Raw genomic sequence first — 13,126 nt, 5'->3', positions numbered from 1 at the left:
TTTTGTAATGTATACTACTACAAGAGTAAAAAATGAAAATTAATGTATTTATGAACTAAGGACACTGACAGTAGAGGATGGGAATTCCATGATGCGGTACCCTGTATCTGCATATACCAATTCTATTGATATCATCAAAAGGAGATGGCCAACATGATTACTATGTACTTTTATGTCATATTGCCTCAGAGTATTCGGGTTTTCTGATTAATGTCAACACAGTTTAGCTCTCTCGGGAAATCTTTTTGTTCTTTGGGGGTCACCTACTTAATCCCCAGTCACCACCAATCAGACAGAGTGATACTCCGATACCCAAATACAGCATTATAGATTCATTTCATCAGTATGAAAACCAGTCCTGTAATGTGGAAGAAAGAAAGTTATACTTTTGTGAGGGTAATATCTTATTTTGTCGAGCATATTTTGAGACAAAGACGAATCAACACATGTTTACCTCAGGAATCATTCCCTGCAAAACTAAATAAAAACGAAAGAAATAACTGAAGTGTGCCAGGTTTTTTTTAAAACTTAAGTTAACTAGCCGTACCTAAGGAAGATCGGTGGTATTTTGTCGAGAGAGTCCGGCTAGAAACAATTTTTGTCCATGATAGAGCGAATCAACCAATCTTTTTATTACTTTGTATTACCTTAGAAATCATTCCCTACAAGTGTAATGACGAAGAGGGTACTTTAAAAAGGAAGTAACTATAACCGCACCTACAGGAGTGTTACACGTTAAATGACTCCTCTAACAGAAGTTGGATCTTAAGCGCAACTTGCTACCAGCTGGTTCCATAGATAATGTTCCGTGCAATTTGATTGGCATTCCCTGAATGACTGCGAAAATTGGTGAATCTCAACTCAGTTCCCTTCTATTTCTCGTCTCTTCGCACTTCACAGTCTGCCAGAAGAACACAACATACCGGAGACATAGTGACGACAAATAGAAAACACGATGGTCAAATTGTCAATGTAGATTAAGCTATTCACCATCGATATTCATGATTTTGCATAGCATATTCACACTAATTTCTATCCCTCACAACATGTGCTCATTCATTCGAATTCTATAAATGTTCTAATAGCATTTACAACAGCATTGAATATTAACTCTATTAACCGTCTGAATACCTTCATCCGTTACAATATGATTAATATGCAAAATGCTGATATCAGCATATGTATATCGATCTATATAAAAAAAAGTAGGCTTTGTGAGTCTGCATAAATCGATGCCTCTATTCTCTCCCTATCCTTCCACTGTGTGCTCTTTCCGACGCCTTGATTACCTTCTAATTTGATTAAACACACGGTGGTTTAATTTTGTTTGACAGCTCATACTGTATAAGGCTTTTTATTTCTTTCGAATGATTAGCTCTTTAGTAGGGCATCAATTCAATATACAGTCACACTCAGTCTGGTGACACGCTCTCTTTTTTGTCATACTTTCACAGCTTTTAACGGGGTAGTTTTAAGTTGGCCTCAAATCGTCAATTCGAATAGCATACAAGCATGGGATTTATTGTCTACGTGCTGGTTATATTGCTTTATATTGCGAACTGGAACGATCGCACATTAAGGAGTACGCTATGGGAGTTCTTGCTTGACATTCGAAGATTAAGAATCTAGTCAAATACTTCGCGGATTACGTCCATTATGGCTTAACCATTGGTATATATTTGTAAATAATTTGGTTTATTATACAAAGAAAGCAAAAGTGACGTAATAGAATGCATTAAAGCAGTAAAACACGTAACTATATATTCTATAATGGTAAATTTGTTTTATATTCCAAACACTGAAACACGTTTAGTAATGTTTAATAACTACAAAGCCTACCGAGAGGAGTACACGTAAAGATGCAAACATACACTGTGGCCGAGATTTCCAGACCTAAATTTAACACCCTCCACCAAACACAGATTTGCTTCCAAAAAAGTTTTTAGTATATACATTTTGTACGCGAATTTTCAGCTAATAATGGGACTTTGGTTAAAGGCATTGTTACATTCAATGAAAGTTAAGCTACTGTGTTGTTTCTTGAAGTTATTTTCTTTCACGGCTGTTTCTTTATTCCTCATTTAGATTGTAACTTTAGTTTGAAACTATGATCAACAAAATAACCCCGCTATACACTAGTCAAATAACAAACCACCCCGCTAGACATAGACGAGTTTAATAACCATCTTATATTCTTAATAGATTAAGGGTTGTTGCAATCCTAAGTAAGTGCATTGGCCTTCAGTTGTTCTCTCAGCAGCTGTTGGACAGGAAAGAAAAATGATTATTTCCCTTTCGCATAAAGCATTTACCAGACAGTTGGAATAATACTATGATTGTACCGTATGTCTGTAAATAAAAATACTTGAAGCGATTTATAGTTACACAATGCCGAAGAGCTCAGAATACTATTTAAAAAGCGTTTACATAACGCTCCACTAAGCGGATTGTGAGTATTCTGTATGTATTTTGCAAAATAGGCTCCATTTTCAACAATCATGATCTTTCAGAAGTACTGTTGCTTATATATCTAGCTCTGTACCTGCACAAATTTGTCCAATTCTTCTTTCGAATTAACAGCAATCGAACACGTTACAACACAAAACTAATAAGGCACGAATATCGATTATTCGGGACATTTAAGGAATACACTCCAAACCTTCACCGGTTTTTACTAAAATATTTAATTACTATTAGATGATAAAGTAATTTTTAATTACAATTTTGTCAACTTAAACCTACACTAGCTGCAACGATGAATTTTTTTTTGTCAAATATTCAAAGATACATATACTAAATAAACATTGGCCATTACTTATAAAAAAGACATTGTGTCTTGTTAATGAGAGGTCAATATTACCTGTAGGTGGTAATATCGTGGTGAGTTTAAATTTTGAGTGAAAGCTCGGTTTTGAATCTGTCACCATGTTAAAACTGTACTAGTTGTAACTTGAGTACAATTTTCAGATCTGACTACGTATACCACAATGTAATCACTGGAAATTGTTAAAATACCAATAAATAGACATTGCATTGATCGATATTAGCCATAAGAAGTATAGAAACACGTTGAAACCGTGATTGTTGTTGTTGGGGGTGGGGGGGGGACGCGCTGATTTTTGGGTCCGCAATTTGATTTGATTTGATTTATCGTGTATGCAGCTACAAAAATCTGTTTATCCACATGTGATGCAATACTGTACACTGTAAATGGTATTATCAGTAAGTTATAGTACCTAAGAAAACATTTTCAAAAAAAGAGTCCAAGTTGCAGCTAGTGCAGGATTAATGTTAAACCCCTCCCTAATATACGTTACCGAGGCGAGTAGCAGCTGTTATGAAAATAACACACACACACACACACACACACACACACATATATATATATATATATATATATATATATATATATATATATATATATATATATATATATATATATATATATATATATATATATATATATATATATATATGTATGTTCAATTTTAAGACTTAATAATTGTGCTATGAAAATTATGTCGTATATTCAAAAATCTATGTCAATAAATCATCATTTTTGAATTATGTTTGTCGGTATTCCTCATCTTCGTCAGGGTATATTGTAGTAACTAATATTAACACGTTTGAGTTATCAAAATAATATTAAATTAAAAATAAAACAATAACTAGGAATCATCCCATACCACATGGACCCTGTTTCCTTAAAGAATTACGTCATAATAATGTAATATATATGGTGTATTTAAAAGCAACTAGCAACTAGCTGCAACTAGCTGCAACTAGCTGCAACTGACACAATGTACTTTTAACCTGTTTTGTTAGATTTAATGACTTAATCACAATATCATATTGAATCACCTGTGGGTAAACCTATGTGTGTAGTAATATACATGATATGGTGCATTATATACAATGAAATTGATTTTGGGTGTGGACCCAAAGATCAACGCCCCGATCAATTATGATTTCAATGTATTACTTAGAGATAAAAATACATTTAATTGACATAGACAAGGTTGGCATTGTAGCACTTTCAGTGAATATGCTTTTGGTTGTTTGATCAGAAATAATAATAATAATACCCCGTTTACAACTAGTGCAGCGTTAAGAACCTGTGCGCCACCTAGACACTGATAAAATATTGATAAAAAACCGCTAGAACGTATTTAGGTGTATAATATCATGGGATTTTAGTTGATGTAAAGATCTCTTTCTTGAAATCTCTTCTTTTCATTGCCTTGTAAATTCCTTGTGAGTGAATTGAACAACCTGGGCTCGAAATAACTGTAACTGTGTATTTCATGTTCGCCATAATATTTGTCATGCTTTGAATGAAACTGTGTATTTCATGTTCGCCATAATATTTGTCGTGCTTTGAATGAAACTAAATGACTCACGAAAGCTTCCCCTATTCATACGTCAGTGTGAAGAGTGGCGAGTTAATCTGGTGAAAACTAATGGGTTCATTCATTTCGATTTTCCATTACACTATTCATTATGCAATGGAAGAGTTTATGACAAAGTCTGGGTTCATTCACTGTCATAGACACCGAAAGCAATGTCTCGCCAGTTATTGTTCACAACTCAATCTACCTGCTTTAATCAAGTGCTTAAACCTCCTGGCGTCAGACATGCTACCGAGAAAAAAGCAGATTTTATGTTTACTACGAAAGTGTAGTTGAAGTAGAAAGTAGTTTACACCACGCGATGTTGTTTTGTACCTTTTGAAATGACTTACAAAAACAAACTGCAATGGAAGCCATTTGAGTTGAGGCAAGTAGTCATCTGGCACGACAAAAACCTGAATAATATCGTCATATTTTATTGTCTGCCTCGACAGATATCAGACTAAAGTTGCTAAATCTTGCACGGCAAGAATTGAAGTACAAAAACGCTATGTTTTTACACATTGGTATGCCTGAAAAAGGGTATATGTTGTTGTAATGTGTATAATTTTGCCGCAATCTGCAAAGATATATTTGAGATAATTGTAGTGCACTCCAATAAGATCTAATAACTTATGTCGCACTGGATGATTAAAAGAAGCAATGTTTATAGCAAAGATTTTGTTGAACTAGAAGTTATTTTGCTTAAACTGGTTTCCATTGCAATACTGATAACTTACAGACAAGTTAAATGATAACTGTATCACTATGTGAACGTCACTGCCATTTATCAAAATAAGATAAAAAAGGCAATTGTAAATAATCATGCTCACAGAGATATACAATGTTTCACTTTACGTTTATTTAAGTAATCAGTGCCTGTAGTTTCTTGTGGATGAAAAAACACAAGTCACTATTGATGATAAAATATGAATACGACAAGGCAATATCAACTCTCTAGACCAACTTTGGCTTCGTAGTAAAGGCATGTATGTGTTATGTATGTATGTATGTATGTATGTATGTATGTATGTATACGTCCTCTTTGAGCCGGGATTTTGACATGAAGGAATTCATATAAGAACGGTCTATTTAATATCATCTAAATGATATAATGTTACAAAAATACTGGAATGTTTGATGAAAGAATGTGGATTGATGTTAAACTACTTGGCAATACTACTATGGTGCCAGTCACGAGAGGCTAAGCACGTACATGGATCTGTGAGAAAAGGGAACTTTAACTCTAACTACAGTATTGTGCTATCATATCTCACCTGGAATGCCCTTAGCACGGGTCGATAGTGCAATCCAGTAATTGGACGTAGGGGCACATACAAGTGATTGATCCTTAAATCCAATAATGGGAAAGCTGTGTACAAACTCATTGACTATCTTGTGAAAGACCTGAGGAGAAAAGATATGGATTAAAATGACTTGGGAGTAAGAGTATGGAAAATCCAATTCTTTCCCATTGATCCGATGCTTTGTTTGTTTTTCTAGTTTTTGAGGATTGCTTTACAAAATGCGATCTAGGTCTGATTCAATGGTTGGTTGGTTGGTTGGTTGGTTGGTTGGTTGGTTGGTTGATTGGTTGGTTTGTTGAGGAAACACCCATTCACCATGCTTCGTAGTTCCAAACTTGCCTAGCCATTACCTGTTCATGATCAGCTGAAACGTTTCATTATGACCCAACTACCATTAACTTAGCAAACAAGGAGGAAGAAGAATTGCCAAGGGCCATCCACGTCTTCAACCCTGCAAGTTCTTAAGTCAGGAACTACTTAGAAAGCAGACTGTCTTACTTTCCATACTGAATTGATATTTTGCTATCAGCTAAAGCCACTGATGTCCAATTAGTCAGGATAAATTTGGTTTTAGATTCCGCCCACATCTTTAATAGACTCCACTTACTGTTAATGGTTTCGTTACCTTACACAAGACGTCATTATCTCTATCCAAAGAACATATGTTGCGATTGTCTTTATTCTAATTTATTTCAATTATTTTCCGCCGCTAAAAGTGTGCAAAAAGATGTCAATTAATGGTCATACTTTTGTTAATGTCTGAGAAATCATTTAACACGGATCACTATGCAACTTATGCATTTTTGTGATTAACACCATGATAATAAATCGTAAGTATTTAAAAAGATGCTGAATCATCAGATTTATTGAACTTTACTGACAAGTTTCCCCCAACTCCCGTTGAGTTCGAAACTCCCACACCACAATGTCTCGGAAATTTCATTCCTTTTGCTCTGAGAAATGGATTTAAAAGTGACCATATATATGACAAGTGTATTTATTTTGGATGCACAACTTTGTTATGTTTCCAAACTTGAAAAAAAGTGAAGAATATGGACCAATGTCACAGCCAGTCTGGATATGCCTGTGTCGCTTTCCCATATATTAAAATATCACTTTGCATAAGCTTAAATAGTTTGATTGTCTGTGTTTACTTGAAGTGATTACAAGTGGTAACTTGTTTTTAAAATGTTATCGACAGATAATTCCCTGTACGCACAATAACAGACTTGTCACGTTCACAATTTTTGCAATTTACAGAGTTTCAACAATGGACTTGGTCTATGTTGTTTCACATTGTTTTCCGTTGACAAGTAGAAACAGTTGTTTTATTACAATTTCAAAATACATACCAGTTCTCATCCGTATGGCAACTTTAAAGATAGCTCACATAAAGAAATTGTAGCAATGTCAGTAACATTTTTGGAGAGTCTGGTGGCGTTTTTTTCCTTCAGGTTAACCGAATTCTATAATAAACCATACAAAATACAACGTGTGTATAGCGTTTGAACTCCAGTTACAACATTAATATGGAACATTATCGACTATGAGTATTTGGAAGATGGTGAAAACTGTACTGATCGTCAAGTCTGCTAAGATGTAAAAAGGTTAGGAGTGACTTGTTTTCCGTATACCGTAATCAATCATCATTTCCCTGAATTTGGATTCGGAAAACGTGTCTTGTCTTATTGAAAAGACACATGACAGTTTCCTTAATTGCGTCATATTAAAGGTTTATATACATGTACTGTTCCGGAAACATTTCCATCCGCACCTTCACAGAACTGCACAACAAGGAAATAAACGATAGTACAATTTATTTATTTCTTAATTTCTCTGTGAGTCTTGCCAAACTGTTTGGCTAAGCAGGTGATTTAGCGGAAAAAAAATTGTGTGGGAGCACACCTTGCGTAATAGGTAGGGTAATTTAGATTTGTGAATACTGTGCACTGACTGCAGCTGGACCATTTAAAAAAAAAATTTAGTTGTTAGATATAATGACTTTTTCCCAATATTGTATACCTATAGGTAAACTAATGTATGTGGTGTGCGCATAGCACGATAGACAAGCATAATGAGTGTGCATTTTATGGTACGGACTCTAAAATCACTGTCTCCATTGACCAGAACATGCTAAATTTGAACACAAAACTAAATCATTCAATATACACGCCGTGAAATAATACGCGTTGATCAATCTGACGAAGCAAGTCAAACTAACATGGTGCCGGTTATAACCCCAATTCTTGCTCAATATTTACACATCATTGCATTACACTACCTATTTATAAAATCTCAGACCACAAAAAGAATTCTTTTTGAGATAAAATCAACCACTAATTGACAACCTTTTTATAAGTAATTGTACAATAGTTAGCGAATACATCTTTGGTTCCTTGATTGAAAAATTTGAAGTTTCACAGGTTTTAAAAAGGGAACAAATGCGTGACAAATGTATCTTATGAACTGCACTTGTTTGTTTTTAGGGGACCCACAAAAATATTTATGGCGCGCCATAGTTATAAAAACCAGCAGAGCTGGCGTAGAAATGGCCTACCCACACTGGGGTGAAGCATTTGGGGGAAACAACCAATGCCAGGAGCTTATGTTTGCTCTCACTCTTGGTTTCAGTATTGTCTAGCCATAGTTCAATGGGATGTAACGCTAGCGCCCCTAAAATTGTGTTTCCCATAATGCCATGCCTCGGTTTATATTCATGACAAAGTTGGTGAAAATAACTTGTTGTCTGGGTCCTCAAGTATACAGAAACACAAAAATGAAAAACTTTATAAATAGGGTATTAAGCAAGCGAATTACAGTATGTCTCAACGCTATAAACGATAGAGGCAAAACAAGTCTTCGTACTGGGGTAGACAATTGAATGGCGTTTCTGTGCATTATAGATTTTGAGTTATGCAGTAAATATTGAGTTTATGAGATGAATATACTCATTCTAATTTCGAGTTCGCGAATACCACAACTTTTTCACATCATACCCCCATTCCCTGATGACCGGCTGCCAGTCTTCAAAATATTGAAAGTATTCCATACCTTACTGCACTTGAGGTTAATGAAATAAACTTTTGCCTAGAACACTACACAGAGAAGGAAATAACGAGCATCATGGAGTTCTAAAGCTCGTGATTAAAATATTCCTGATTATATATTTCTTCGTTAATATTCACGTGGTCAAAAAGAAATGAACTTGTCAGATAAAGCTTGTCAGGACATATTGGCCAACATTTTATTTACTGTTAATCTTCAAATCTTAGTTTAATTTGTGAAAATGAACCTATTTCAAAAGGCTTATCCATAAATATGTATGAGCTTGGGCAACAATTCTTGCATGCTATTTATGAGTTAAATCAGCATTTCAGTGACCTCTACTGGACAGGAAGACATATACAATTAATTATTCATGACTTGTTTCTCTGTGAATGTTCAGGGTTTTATCAACATCTGTTCATTATAAGATTGGGTCGATAGGTGAAAGAAAGTATGTATTCATCGAAGAAAGAGTATAACAATAACCAACGAAATGTTAATTCTGGATTGTGTCCCCGACAATAACAACAACATTCTGCTTGGGGTGTCGGGGGGGGGGGGGGGGTTGCAGTTATCAGCGTCATTCCTATTAAGGAGTCATTCTTTCCGACAATCGACAATAACATGCATGTACTCCGATCTACTTCCTTTTAAAAACACATTAAAGTTGTTACCTTGAATTTCCAAGTATATATAATGGAATTGACACACTGCCATTGAATAATTTACTCCACGTGTTACAGTGTGTAACCCCTTGAATATGGTGGTACTAAAGGCCAATTATGGCTAAGGATAAAGTTTAAATCCAGGCGACAAAACATGAATGAGTTTTAGAAAAGTTGTTCCTGAATACAAGGTCAATTCTTTATCATCCTTATGTTCCATAAATACGATAAATAACATTATTTCAAGAATCTCGAGCCTTAATTAAATACATTTGGAAACATTATCACTGTGATATTCTTCCACACATCGTTAAAGTTTAAATTAGCCAGCTGGTGTATTTTTCAAGTTTGTCACAATTTTCGACCTAAGAACGAGCTTCAGTCTTCAGTTGAACTGCAGCATAAACATTGGTAAATATTGACATAAAACTGACAGATGGTTAGGCTTAGCTATATCAATTAATATGATCGTTACTAACCACTGAAAGAAAGTCGAAAGAACATGGAAGAAAATGAAAGAAATGACAGCAATCCATATATGATATTATTTACATGTTTATAATTTCAGGTAAAACTGCACGGTTTTTTTGACATATCATTCACAGCTGGTCAGTTCTGAAACAGAAGTTGGACATGAAGTGACATGATTAGAAAACATTGCAGTGACATCGATCACATCTCTGGAAATTCAACTCGCTCTCATTGTTGATTAAGGGTAAAATCAAAGTGCAAAATTAAAGCAGACAATTCATTGAAAATGAAACAATGGAATGGGTGTATAAAATGTTATAACATTTCACGAGTAGATAATATAATTCCTTTGGTTGACTGCTCTATTCACTCTACATGTACAGTGTCTTTTACAATCGGCAAAGCTGTCTGGATATAAATAACAAAAAATCTTGCATAAATTTTCATTTATATGCAGGCTAATTTAGTGAAATTAAGAAATGTGAAAGATAATTAAAACTGAAACTGACAATAAATAGCAAAGCACTCTTGATGTGTCAACTCAATTTCTTAATTAAAAGGTTGCTAACATTACTCCCACTTTTCTTCTTAAGGAAAAGTCCACCCAGACTTATTTCTGCCTTTACTACATTGGCACTGATCACTACTATCAATATAAATACAATTACGAAGAATGGCAAGACATATGAACTGTGGTAATTTGGATGTCATTACCAATGGTCTTCCAATTAAGTCTTGCAAGAAATTCCAACACTCGCTGAACACATGTCAAGTGCAGTAGAATTTCTTTACAAGATTTCAAAGTTGAGCTAGTTATCAATGTGCTATATACTAGCCTCAATCACAATGATATGCAAACGGATAGTGGTAATCAATACAAGCATACTAGAGGCAGAAGTCTCACCATGTTTTTATTTTAAATATCTAATAATTTCTTTTGGTTGAAATTATGTGTATTTTACTCATTAAGAATTATTTTAAAAGATCTTTGCATTTAAAAGTCAAATAAAAAGGAAGATATGCAAATTTTACAGTAGATGACTTTGACAAAAAATAATAACAACAACTCAACAGAAGCAAGGGTGGCAAAATTGTGAAATAAAAATATCCCAAATACCGAAATGATTAATACATATGAGATACTATTAGTACATCATTCTACAGTTATATAAATCATATGTAAATTGCTATATCATAACAACATGAAAATATAGAGTAGAATGCCCTGAAGAAGTGTAGTTAAAAGTCAGTTAAAGATGCCAAACAAAAATATCACAAAAATAACAGTTCCTTTATCTGATATATGCTATCCAGTGTGCCGTTTAAGCCAATTTGATGTGCCACAGATGTACATAATTTCTAGTGACACACAATTTGGTATTCCCCTATTTGTTACTATGTGGTGACAAGAAATCCCAGTTTTTCTCATTTTAACTCACAACAACAAAATTTGGCTATCATTAGAAGGCACACTGATGCCATCCCTTTGTATAAATACCAATTTGTGATCATCATAGTGATACTTCTCTTACAAGACTTTTAAAACTGCACTATATGTAACTGAAACATAGACCAGACAATTGTGTGGTACACAGACACCATATTCATGATATTATACTGCCGGAAGTATATGGAATCACCTGGATTGGAAATTGTATGTGCGTTATACATGATACTTCAAGGTGTGTAACTAAAGATCTCTCTTTTTATCATTATTATCTTGGGTGTACCATCCCTGTAGCTATTAGTGTATTATATTCCTACTGGCAGGAAGTACCACAAAAGATAGTAGCCAGTGTTAGCAACAGAGCTAGAGAGAATAGAATGTTTCAGTGACAGACTTGTGAATATTTGAAGGACATAATAGAGTGTGTTTCAGATGGTGAATAGTTAACTCTGCTGCAAATAATATTCTAAAATTGAACTTTTCGATGAATCAATTTTAACATATAAGGAATATGGGATATTTGTACTTAATAATGAATATAGAAATAGCATCAATGGCATAGCAGCATAACTGAATATACCTTAATTCATTTATTACTAAATAACTTAGTTTACAAGCTAAGCAATATTGCACATTATAACATTATCTAGATGATACACTGAGCAAAGCATAACCTAAACACTCATAGGTGCATTACTACTAGCTATCGAACCTAGGTTCAGATTTGGTGAGTTTTGGATATTTAACACCAACTTTCCATTGCTCATTAAGAGTGGGGGTCATCATAGCATCAACAATTCTTTATGTCAACATCCTTAGAAACATTCCCACTGAATTTTTAATCAATTTCTTAAGTAGAATGGAGGTCACAAGTTTTTGGCATAATTTGCAAATGACCATATATCTGTAACAGATGTTCATCCAGACAACCCTAGGAACAGCTCAGACCAATCCGTCCAATATATTATGAGTAAGTGTTCTTGTTTTAAAAAATCACTATGATGAATCAAATGATGCTATAGTGCAATCATTTTGAAAAATTTCCAAAGTAAGTGGCATCCCATCACATATATAAACAGATTTAAGTTGTACCCATACACACACACACACACACACACGCCCAAACCCCCAGACAGACATACACTTTATCATGGCTATGACACAACTGAACCTCAGTTTAGTCATTGGTAAATAATGTTCTTAAATAAATCAAACTATAAAATCTTGAACCTTGAAATAGGTCAATGAACCCTGACAACACCGACAGAATAATTGGACAGATTTGATTGTGTAAGGCTAGGAGAGCAAAAGCAATTTACTACATGGTCATGATTAACACTCAAGTCATCGATTGGGAAATTAATGACAGATTTAAAGAATTAAATACACTATTTTCAATCAATAAACCTGATCAAGTGATTATCAAAAGACTTTTACAGCTATATCAGATGATTACACAAAATTAGCTCAATACTAGATGAAGCCTCTTTTGGTGGAAAGCTACAGATGGTGATTTATATATAGTACACGAGTTGACTGGTGTTTGTTTTAGAATTTTTTCAACATCAAATGAAAACATCAAAGTTAAGAGTGATATGGCATGAATATGCACTTTACAAAAAGGTTGACTATGCACTAAAATTTACATAAAAAACAACACTGTTTTAAGTAAAAAAGAATATGTCACACTGGTAAATATTCAAGAACATATTAGATAAATATCTCTGAGTGTACTTCTAAAAGTCATCTCACATTACAAACACAACATTACCCATGTACAAACAATCTTCAATATAATCTGTA

The sequence above is a fragment of the Glandiceps talaboti genome, chromosome 5, assembly GCF_964340395.1.
Source record: "Glandiceps talaboti chromosome 5, keGlaTala1.1, whole genome shotgun sequence".
In the NCBI taxonomy this organism is placed as follows: domain Eukaryota; kingdom Metazoa; phylum Hemichordata; class Enteropneusta; family Spengelidae; genus Glandiceps; species Glandiceps talaboti.
This window is presented reverse-complemented; position numbering follows the sequence as displayed.